This window comes from Tachypleus tridentatus, chromosome 4 (assembly GCF_004210375.1).
Source record: "Tachypleus tridentatus isolate NWPU-2018 chromosome 4, ASM421037v1, whole genome shotgun sequence".
Classification (NCBI taxonomy): Eukaryota; Metazoa; Arthropoda; class Merostomata; order Xiphosura; family Limulidae; genus Tachypleus; species Tachypleus tridentatus.
In genome coordinates this window covers 47,767,134-47,776,383 of record NC_134828.1, presented here as the reverse complement: position 1 = coordinate 47,776,383, position 9,250 = coordinate 47,767,134, and positions in this window count along the sequence as shown.

Sequence of the window (9,250 nt, the reverse complement as noted above, 5' to 3'; positions counted from 1 at the left end):
CAATTTGTTCCAACAAAGACGTATGGTCAGCATATAGACTGATGTATTTTGCTTATAAGAAAATCGCACATATATACTGTCAGCACCACTGTTGTGATGAATTGATATTTTTTTTTTCATATCGTAATCTCCAAGATATGACAGTGTTTTGTAAAGAAGGATGACGAGTAAAATACGGATTGAAAGATTTTGTTGTGGGAGACAACCAAATGAATGTGTAGATAGCCGAACACGGTCACAGAGTGGTATGAAAAGCTGTGATCGTGTCAGCAGCGTTGCGACGGAAAGGATATGAACCACAATCATGAAGAAATGATGCGAGATCAGTGTCAATAAGTTAAAAAAAGGATTAATCCCTTCAATACGTGTTTCTAATTTAACACCTAAAAGCAGTGGTTTCTTTTATACTTTTATTACAAGTGTGTTTCTTAACAGATACAGTATGTTGAATGTGGAAATAAGTGAATATTGAGATATAATTCATGAGGTTTTCAACTTGTAAAAAAACTCTTTTTTTCAAATGTGTAGAAAAATATATACAAGGTAGTGTGGCCGAGCGGTCTAAGGCGCTGGTTTAAGGCACCAGTCCGAAAGGGCGTGGGTTTGAATACCACTGCCATTCTTTCTTTATTATGCCACATATCAGATGAACAAGAAATGTGGGTAAAATATTTCGAAGGAGAATCTTTTTGTGGGACAAGGAGAACAAGGCAAAAGCGTTTGTTACCAATTTAACATGAAACAACTGCCACATGTTTTATAATTTAGGTGAATCTCAGATAAACGCAGAATTTGCGACGCATAGAATTCACAACAAGACTGTGTGCCAACACAGTTTCACAAAATATTCGTTATTTACAACACCATACGTTTTGTTCTGATTATTATTAATTAACGTGTGATTATTTATACACTGAGTATTGAGAAATGATGTTTCATTGAAAATGAAAAACGCTAACTGAGAAGCCGCTAGCACCGTCGCAGTATTTAAAGATATGGAGAATTCCGGGAATTTCGTAATGTTAAGCAATATTATACAAGAAAGTCCGTTCCGTTTCAACAAACTGACGTTACACTTAACGGTTCCAAATGAATGTTTAATTTTTCAGGTTTATTCAAGTACAAGTTTAGTTTCGACAGCATCGTCTCTTCAGTAATAATGTCCGGTAGTCCTTCTCAGTAGACCAGTTATATTATTCAGGTCATGCGGGCTTCGTTAGGTAAAGGCTAAAATTAAATTATCATCTGTGAGTGTTTTATACTAATAACTGTTGATTTCTGTTGTTTTAATAAAGGCAGTAGGTCAGATGACGCTTGTTGAACTTACTTTCTCAAATTAGCATTTCTAAAGTAGGAACGCCTAAAATTCGGTGTCATGATATAAAATAACCCCTACTCGTATGTTACATTGAAAAAAAGAATTGAATCTCTCAAGAAAGAGAGACATAAAAGTTTTATGGCATTTTCTACTTTACTTTAAAATCTTTTATTATAGGAAAATAGACTTTTCTTTGACGATTTGCATGTTCAACTTGCGGTCTCAACAATCAGAGAAATAAGAAAAACTTAAATTTTCTTCTAAAATTGAACCTCGCCATTAATAATTTCAAGAAATAGGAGCGTTTATTTTTATATAATGCCAGATGTGACGTATGTTAAATAAACAAACATTTCTATTCAATCCTTACACAAAAAACATAAATATTCCTGTTAGTATTTAGTTTGTGAAGTATAAAATGCGGTTAACTCCATTGATCTTGAAACTATATCACAATGAATCAGCAAAAAAACAATTTGTGAAATTAGCGTGAGCATAACTCAGTTTATTAAGAAATGGGTTACGATAGCAAATTTGCTATCACGTAAAACGGTGTATCGTTAAAAATTAAAATATGCTGAACAAACATTGTAATTCGCGATATGCGACAGTTGATCTCGAGCGCTATGGAAGTCTCTAACTAATTTATGACAAGTTACGCCTTAGACATTGTTGTTTTAGATACATATTATCAGAGGATTTCTCAAAAGTTTCTGGAACTGCGAATTGAAATATGAGATAAACAAATTACCGACTTTCCTGGAAAACCAAATCACGTGCTTACACTCTCTATAATATTCATCTGAAATACAAACAGAAGTTGGTAAAAATCTGCGGTATATGCATCATTTGCATTTGATAAAATGTTTAATTGCAATCATGGAACTGGAAGTAATATAGAAAATTTTCAAATTAATTCCAGACCCAAATAAGCATTTATCATCCTCAACTTCTTCTTCGAGACACTTGCAGTCTTTCACTGCACGTATTGACTGCATTCATAGATTTCTTTTGTCAAGATGAAGTGTTAACGTATTGTTTCTGTTTTCTTGAGAATAATATTTAAAAGTTTTATATCTCCCGCTGAAATGCAAATGAAGACGTGTTCTCATTATTTTGCTTTCGGATAACTAGCACGATAAAATCTAAAGATATATTTCTGTCTACCGTCAATAAAAAAAAGAAAACCTTATCGACTCTTATACTGATGTAAGTAGATTAAATGTTATTGTAAATATTCTTCCCCGTGCCAATCTTTAGTTGAGATTCTCCAGAAAATTTTAGAGTAAGTATAAGAGCGAGGTTTTCCTGCAGTAATTCTACTAAACACTGAATAATGTTTCTAGTACCTTCCTAACTCACTGATCTTTACACTTCCATTTAGAATATGTGCATAGAAAATGAAATTGTGGTGTACAGAATGTGGCTGTAACTGCCTTCTCGTGATTCTTCAATACATGGAATACATTTTTTGAAGCTAGGTTTCGTGAAAGTTGGATTCTAGGGATAGATTTAAAAGATTGCTTGACAATTTGTTCCAACAAAGACGTAACGGTCAGCATATAGACTGATGTGGCTTTGCTATAAAAAAAATCGTACACATATACTGTCAGCACCACTGTTGTGATGAATTGATATTTTTTTCATATCGCAATCTCCAAGATATGACAGTGTTTTGTGTAAAGAAGGATGACGAGTAAAATACGGATTGAAAGATTTTGTTGTGGGAGACAACCGAAATGAATGTGTAGGATAGCCGAACACGGTCACAGAGTGGTATGAAAAGCTGTGATCGTGTCAGCAGCGTTGCGACGGAAAGGATATGAACCACAATCATGAAGAAATGATGCGAGACATCAGTGTCAATAAGTTAAAAAAAGGATTAATCCCTTTCAATACGTGTTTCTAATTTAACACCTAAAAGCAGTGGTTTCTTTTTATACTTTATTACAAGTGTGTTTCTTAACAGAATACAGTATGTTGAATGTGGAAATTAAGTGAATATTGAGATATATACATATAAAAGGTTTTCAACTTGTAAAAAACTCTCTTTTTCAAATGTGTAGAAAAATATATACAAGATAGTGTGGCCGAGCGGTCTAAGGCGCTGGTTTAAGGCACCAGTCCGAAAGGGCGGGTTCGAATCCCACCGCTATTCTTTCTTTATTATGCCACATATCAGATGAACAAGAAATGTGGGTAAAATATTTCGAAGGAGAATCTTTTTGGTGGGACAAGGAGAACAAGGCAAAAACGTTTGTTACCAATTTAACATGAAACAACTGCCACATGTTTTATAATTTAGGTGAATCTCAGATAAACGCAGAATTTGCGACGCATAGAATTCACAACAAGACTGTGTGCCAACACAGTTTCACAAAATATTCGTTATTTACAACACCATACGTTTTGTTCGATTATTATTAATTAACGTGTGATTATTTATACACTGAGTATTGAGAAATGATGTTTCATTGAAAATGGAAAACGCTAACTGAGAAGCCGCTAGCACCGTCGCAGTATTTAAAGATATGGAGAATTCCGGGAATTTCGTAATGTTAAGCAATATTGCACAAGAAAGTCCGTTCCGTTTCAACAAACTGACGTTACACTTAACGGTTCCAAATGAATGTTTAATTTTTCAGGTTTATTCAAGTACAAGTTTAGTTTCGACAGCATCGTCTTTCAGTAATAATGTCGGTAGTCCTTTTCAGTAGACCAGTTATATTATTCAGGTCATGCGGGCTTCGTTAGGGTAAAGGCTAAAATTAAATTATCATCTGTGAGTGTTTTATACTAATAACTGTTGATTTCTGTTGTTTTAATAAAGGCAGTAGGTCAGATGACGCTTGTTGAACTTACTTTCTCAAATTAGCATTTCTAAAGTAGGAACGCCTAAAATCGGTGTCATGATATAAAATAACCCCTACTCGTATGTTACATTGGAAAAAGAATTGAATCTCTCAAGAAAGAGAGCATTAAAAGTTTTATGGCATTTTCTACTTTACTTTAAAATCTTTTATTATAGGAAAATAGACTTTTCTTTGACGATTTGCAGGTTCAACTTGCGGTCTGAACAATCAGAGAAATAAGAAAAACTTAAATTTTCTTCTAAAATTGAACCTCGCCATTAATAATTTCAAGAAATAGGAGCGTTTATTTTATATAATGCCAGATGTGACGTATGTTAAATAAACAAACATTTCTATTCAATCCTTACACAAAAAACATAAATATTCCTGTTAGTATTTAGTTTGTGAAGTATAAAATGCGGTTAACTCCATTGATCTTGAAACTATATCACAATGAATCAGCAAAAAAACAATTTGTGAAATTAGCGTGAGCATAACTCAGTTTATTAAGAAATGGGTTACGATAGCAAATTTGCTATCACGTAAAACGGTGTATCGTTAAAATTAAAATATGCTGAACAAACATTGTAATTCGCGATATGCGACAGTTGATCTCGAGCGCTATGGAAGTCTCTAACTATTTATGACAAGTTACGCCTTAGACATTGTTGTTTTAGATACATATTATCAGAGGATTTCTCTCAAAAACGTTTCTGGAACTACGAATTGAAATATGAGATAAACAAATTACCGACTTTCCTGGAAACCAAATCACGTGCTTACACTCTCTATTATATTCATCTGAAATACAAACAGAAGTTGGGGTGCAAATCTGCGGTATATGCATCATTTGCATTTGATAAAAATGTTTAATTGCAATCATGGAACTGAAGTAATATAGTAGATTTTCAAATTAATTCCAGACCCAAATAAGCATTTATCATCCTCAACTTCCTTCGAGACACTTGCAGTCTTTTCACTGCACGTATTGACTGCATTCATAGATTTCTTTGTCAAGATGAAGTGTTAACGTATTGTTTCTGTTTTCTTTAGAATAATATTTAAAAGTTTTATATCTCCCGCTGAAATGCAAATGAAGACGTGTTCTCATTATTTTGCTTTCGGATAACTAGCACGATAAAATCTAAAGATATATTTCTGTCTACCGCCAATAAAAAAAAAGAAAACCTTATCGACTCTTATACTGATGTAAGTAGATTAAATGTTATCGTAAATATTCTTCCCCGTGCCAATCTTTAGTTGAGATTCTCCAGAAAATTTTTAGAGTAAGTATAAGAGCGAGGTTTTCCTGCAGTAATTCTGCTAAACACTGAATAATGTTTCTAGTACCTTCCTAACTCACTGATCTTTAAACTTCCATTTAGAATATGTGCATAGAAAATGAAATTGTGGTGTACAGAATGTGGCTGTAACTGCCTTCTCGTGATTCTTCAATACATGGAATACATTTTTTGAAGCTAGGTTTCGTGAAAGTTGGATTCTAGGGATAGATTTAAAAGATTGCTTGACAATTTGTTCCAACAAAGACGTACGGTCAGCATATAGACTGATGTGGTTTTGCTATAAAAAAATCGCACATATATACTGTCAGCACCACTGTTGTGATGAATTGATATTTTTTTCATATCGCAATCTCCAAGATATGACAGTGTTTTGTGTAAAGAAGGATGACGAGTAAAATACGGATTGAAAGATTTTGTTGTGGGAGACAACCTAAATGAATGTGTAGTATAGCCGAACACGGTCACAGAATGGTATGAAAAGCTGTGATCGTGTCAGCAGCGTTGCGACGGAAAGGATATGAACCACAATCATGAAGAAATGATGCGAGACATCAGTGTCAATAAGTTAAAAAAAAGGATTAATCCCTTTCAATACGTGTTTCTAATTTAACACCTAAAAGCAGTGGTTTCTTTTATACTTTATTACAAGTGTGTTTCTTAACAGAATACAGTATGTTGAATGTGGAAATTAAGTGAATATTGAGATATATACATATAAAAGGTTTTCAACTTGTAAAAAAAACTCTTTTCAAATGTGTAGAAAAATATATACAAGGTAGTGTGGCCGAGCGGTCTAAGGCGCTGGTTTAAGGCACCAGTCCGAAAGGGCGGGTTTGAATACCACCGCTGCCATTCTTTCTTTATTATGCCACATATCAGATGAACAAGAAATGTGGGTAAAATATTTCGAAGGAGAATCTTTTGGTGGGACAAGGAGAACAAGGCAAAAGCGTTTGTTACCAATTTAACATGAAACAACTGCCACATGTTTTATAATTTAGGTGAATCTCAGATAAACGCAGAATTTGCGACGCATAGAATTCACAACAAGACTGTGTGCCAACACAGTTTCACAAAATATTCGTTATTTACAACACCATACGTTTTGTTCGATTATTATTAATTAACGTGTGATTATTTATACACTGAGTATTGAGAAATGATGTTTCATTGAAAATGGAAAACGCTAACTGAGAAGCCGCTAGCACCGTCGCAGTATTTAAAGATATGGAGAATTCCGGGAATTTCGTAATGTTAAGCAATATTGCACAAGAAAGTCCGTTCCGTTTCAACAAACTGACGTTACACTTAACGGTTCCAAATGAATGTTTAATTTTTCAGGTTTATTCAAGTACAAGTTTAGTTTCGACAGCATCGTCTTTCAGTAATAATGTCCGTAGTCCTTTTCAGTAGACCAGTTATATTATTCAGGTCATGCGGGCTTCGTTAGGGTAAAGGCTAAAATTAAATTATCATCTGTGAGTGTTTTATACTAATAACTGTTGATTTCGTTGTTTTAATAAAGGCAGTAGGTCAGATGACGCTTGTTGAACTTACTTTCTCAAATTAGCATTTCTAAAGTAGGAACGCCTAAAATTCGGTGTCATGATATAAAATAACCCCTACTCGTATGTTACATTGGAAAAAAGAATTGAATCTCTCAAGAAAGAGAGCATAAAAGTTTTATGGCATTTTCTACTTTACTTTAAAATCTTTTATTATAGGAAAATAGACTTTTCTTTGACGATTTGCAGGTTCAACTTGCGGTCTCAACAATCAGAGAAATAAGAAAACTTAAATTTTCTTCTAAAATTGAACCTCGCCATTAATAATTTCAAGAAATAGGAGCGTTTATTTTATATAATGCCAGATGTGACGTATGTTAAATAAACAAACATTTCTATTCAATCCTTACACAAAAAAACATAAATATTCCTGTTAGTATTTAGTTTGTGAAGTATAAAATGCGGTTAACTCCATTGATCTTGAAACTATGTCACAATGAATCAGCAAAAAAACAATTTGTGAAATTAGCGTGAGCATAACTCAGTTTATTAAGAAATGGGTTACGATAGCAAATTTGCTATCACGTAAAACGGTGTATCGTTAAAAATTAAAATATGCTGAACAAACATTGTAATTCGCGATATGCGACAGATGATCTCGAGCGCTATGGAAGTCTCTAACTATTATATGACAAGTTACGCCTTAGACATTGTTGTTTTAGATACATATTATCAGAGGATTTCTCGCTAAAACGTTTCTGGAACTGCGAATTGAAATATGAGATAAACAAATTACCGACTTTCCTGGAAAAACCAAATCACGTGCTTACACTCTCTATAATATTCATCTGAAATACAAACAGAAGTTGGGGTGCAAATCTGCGGTATATGCATCATTTGCATTTGATAAAAATGTTTAATTGCAATCATGGAACTGAAGTAATATAGTAGATTTTCAAATTAATTCCAGACCCAAATAAGCATTTATCATCCTCAACTTCCTTCGAGACACTTGCAGTCTTTCACTGCACGTATTGACTGCATTCATAGATTTCTTTTGTCAAGATGAAGTGTTAACGTATTGTTTCTGTTTTCTTTAGAATAATATTTAAAAGTTTTATATCTCCCGCTGAAATGCAAATGAAGACGTGTTCTCATTATTTTGCTTTCGGATAACTAGCACGATAAAATCCAAAAGATATATTTCTGTCTACCGTCAATAAAAAAAAAAGAAAACCTTATCGACTCTTATACTGATGTAAGTAGATTAAATGTTATTGTAAATATTCTTCCCCGTGCCAATCTTTAGTTGAGATTCTCCAGAAAATTTTTAGAGTAAGTATAAGAGCGAGGTTTTCCTGCAGTAATTCTGCTAAACACTGAATAATGTTTCTAGTACCTTCCTAACTCACTGATCTTTACACTTCCATTTAGAATATGTGCATAGAAAATGAAATTGTGGTGTACAGAATGTGGCTGTAACTGCCTTCTCGTGATTCTTCAATACATGGAATACATTTTTTGAAGCTAGGTTTCGTGAAAGTTGGATTCTAGGGATAGATTTAAAAGATTGCTTGACAATTTGTTCCAACAAAGACGTACGGTCAGCATATAGACTGATGTGGCTTTGCTATAAGAAAATCGCACATATATACTGTCAGCACCACTGTTGTGATGAATTGATATTTTTTTTCATATCGCAATCTCCAAGATATGACAGTGTTTTGTGTAAAGAAGGATGACGAGTAAAATACGGATTGAAAGATTTTGTTGTGGGAGACAACCTAAATGAATGTGTAGGATAGCCGAACACGGTCACAGAGTGGTATGAAAAGCTGTGATCGTGTCAGCAGCGTTGCGACGGAAAGGATATGAACCACAATCATGAAGAAATGATGCGAGACATCAGTGTCAATAAGTTAAAAAAAGGATTAATCCCTTTCAATACGTGTTTCTAATTTAACACCTAAAAGCAGTGGTTTCTTTTATACTTTATTACAAGTGTGTTTCTTAACAGAATACAGTATGTTGAATGTGGAAATTAAGTGAATATTGAGATATATACATATAAAAGGTTTTCAACTTGTAAAAAAACTCTTTTTTCAAATGTGTAGAAAAATATATACAAGATAGTGTGGCCGAGCGGTATAAGGCGCTGGTTTAAGGCAACAGTCCGAAAGGGCGTGGGTTTGAATACCACCGCTGCCATTCTTTCTTTATTATGCCACATATCAGATGAACAAGAAATGTGGGTAAAATATTTCGAAGGAG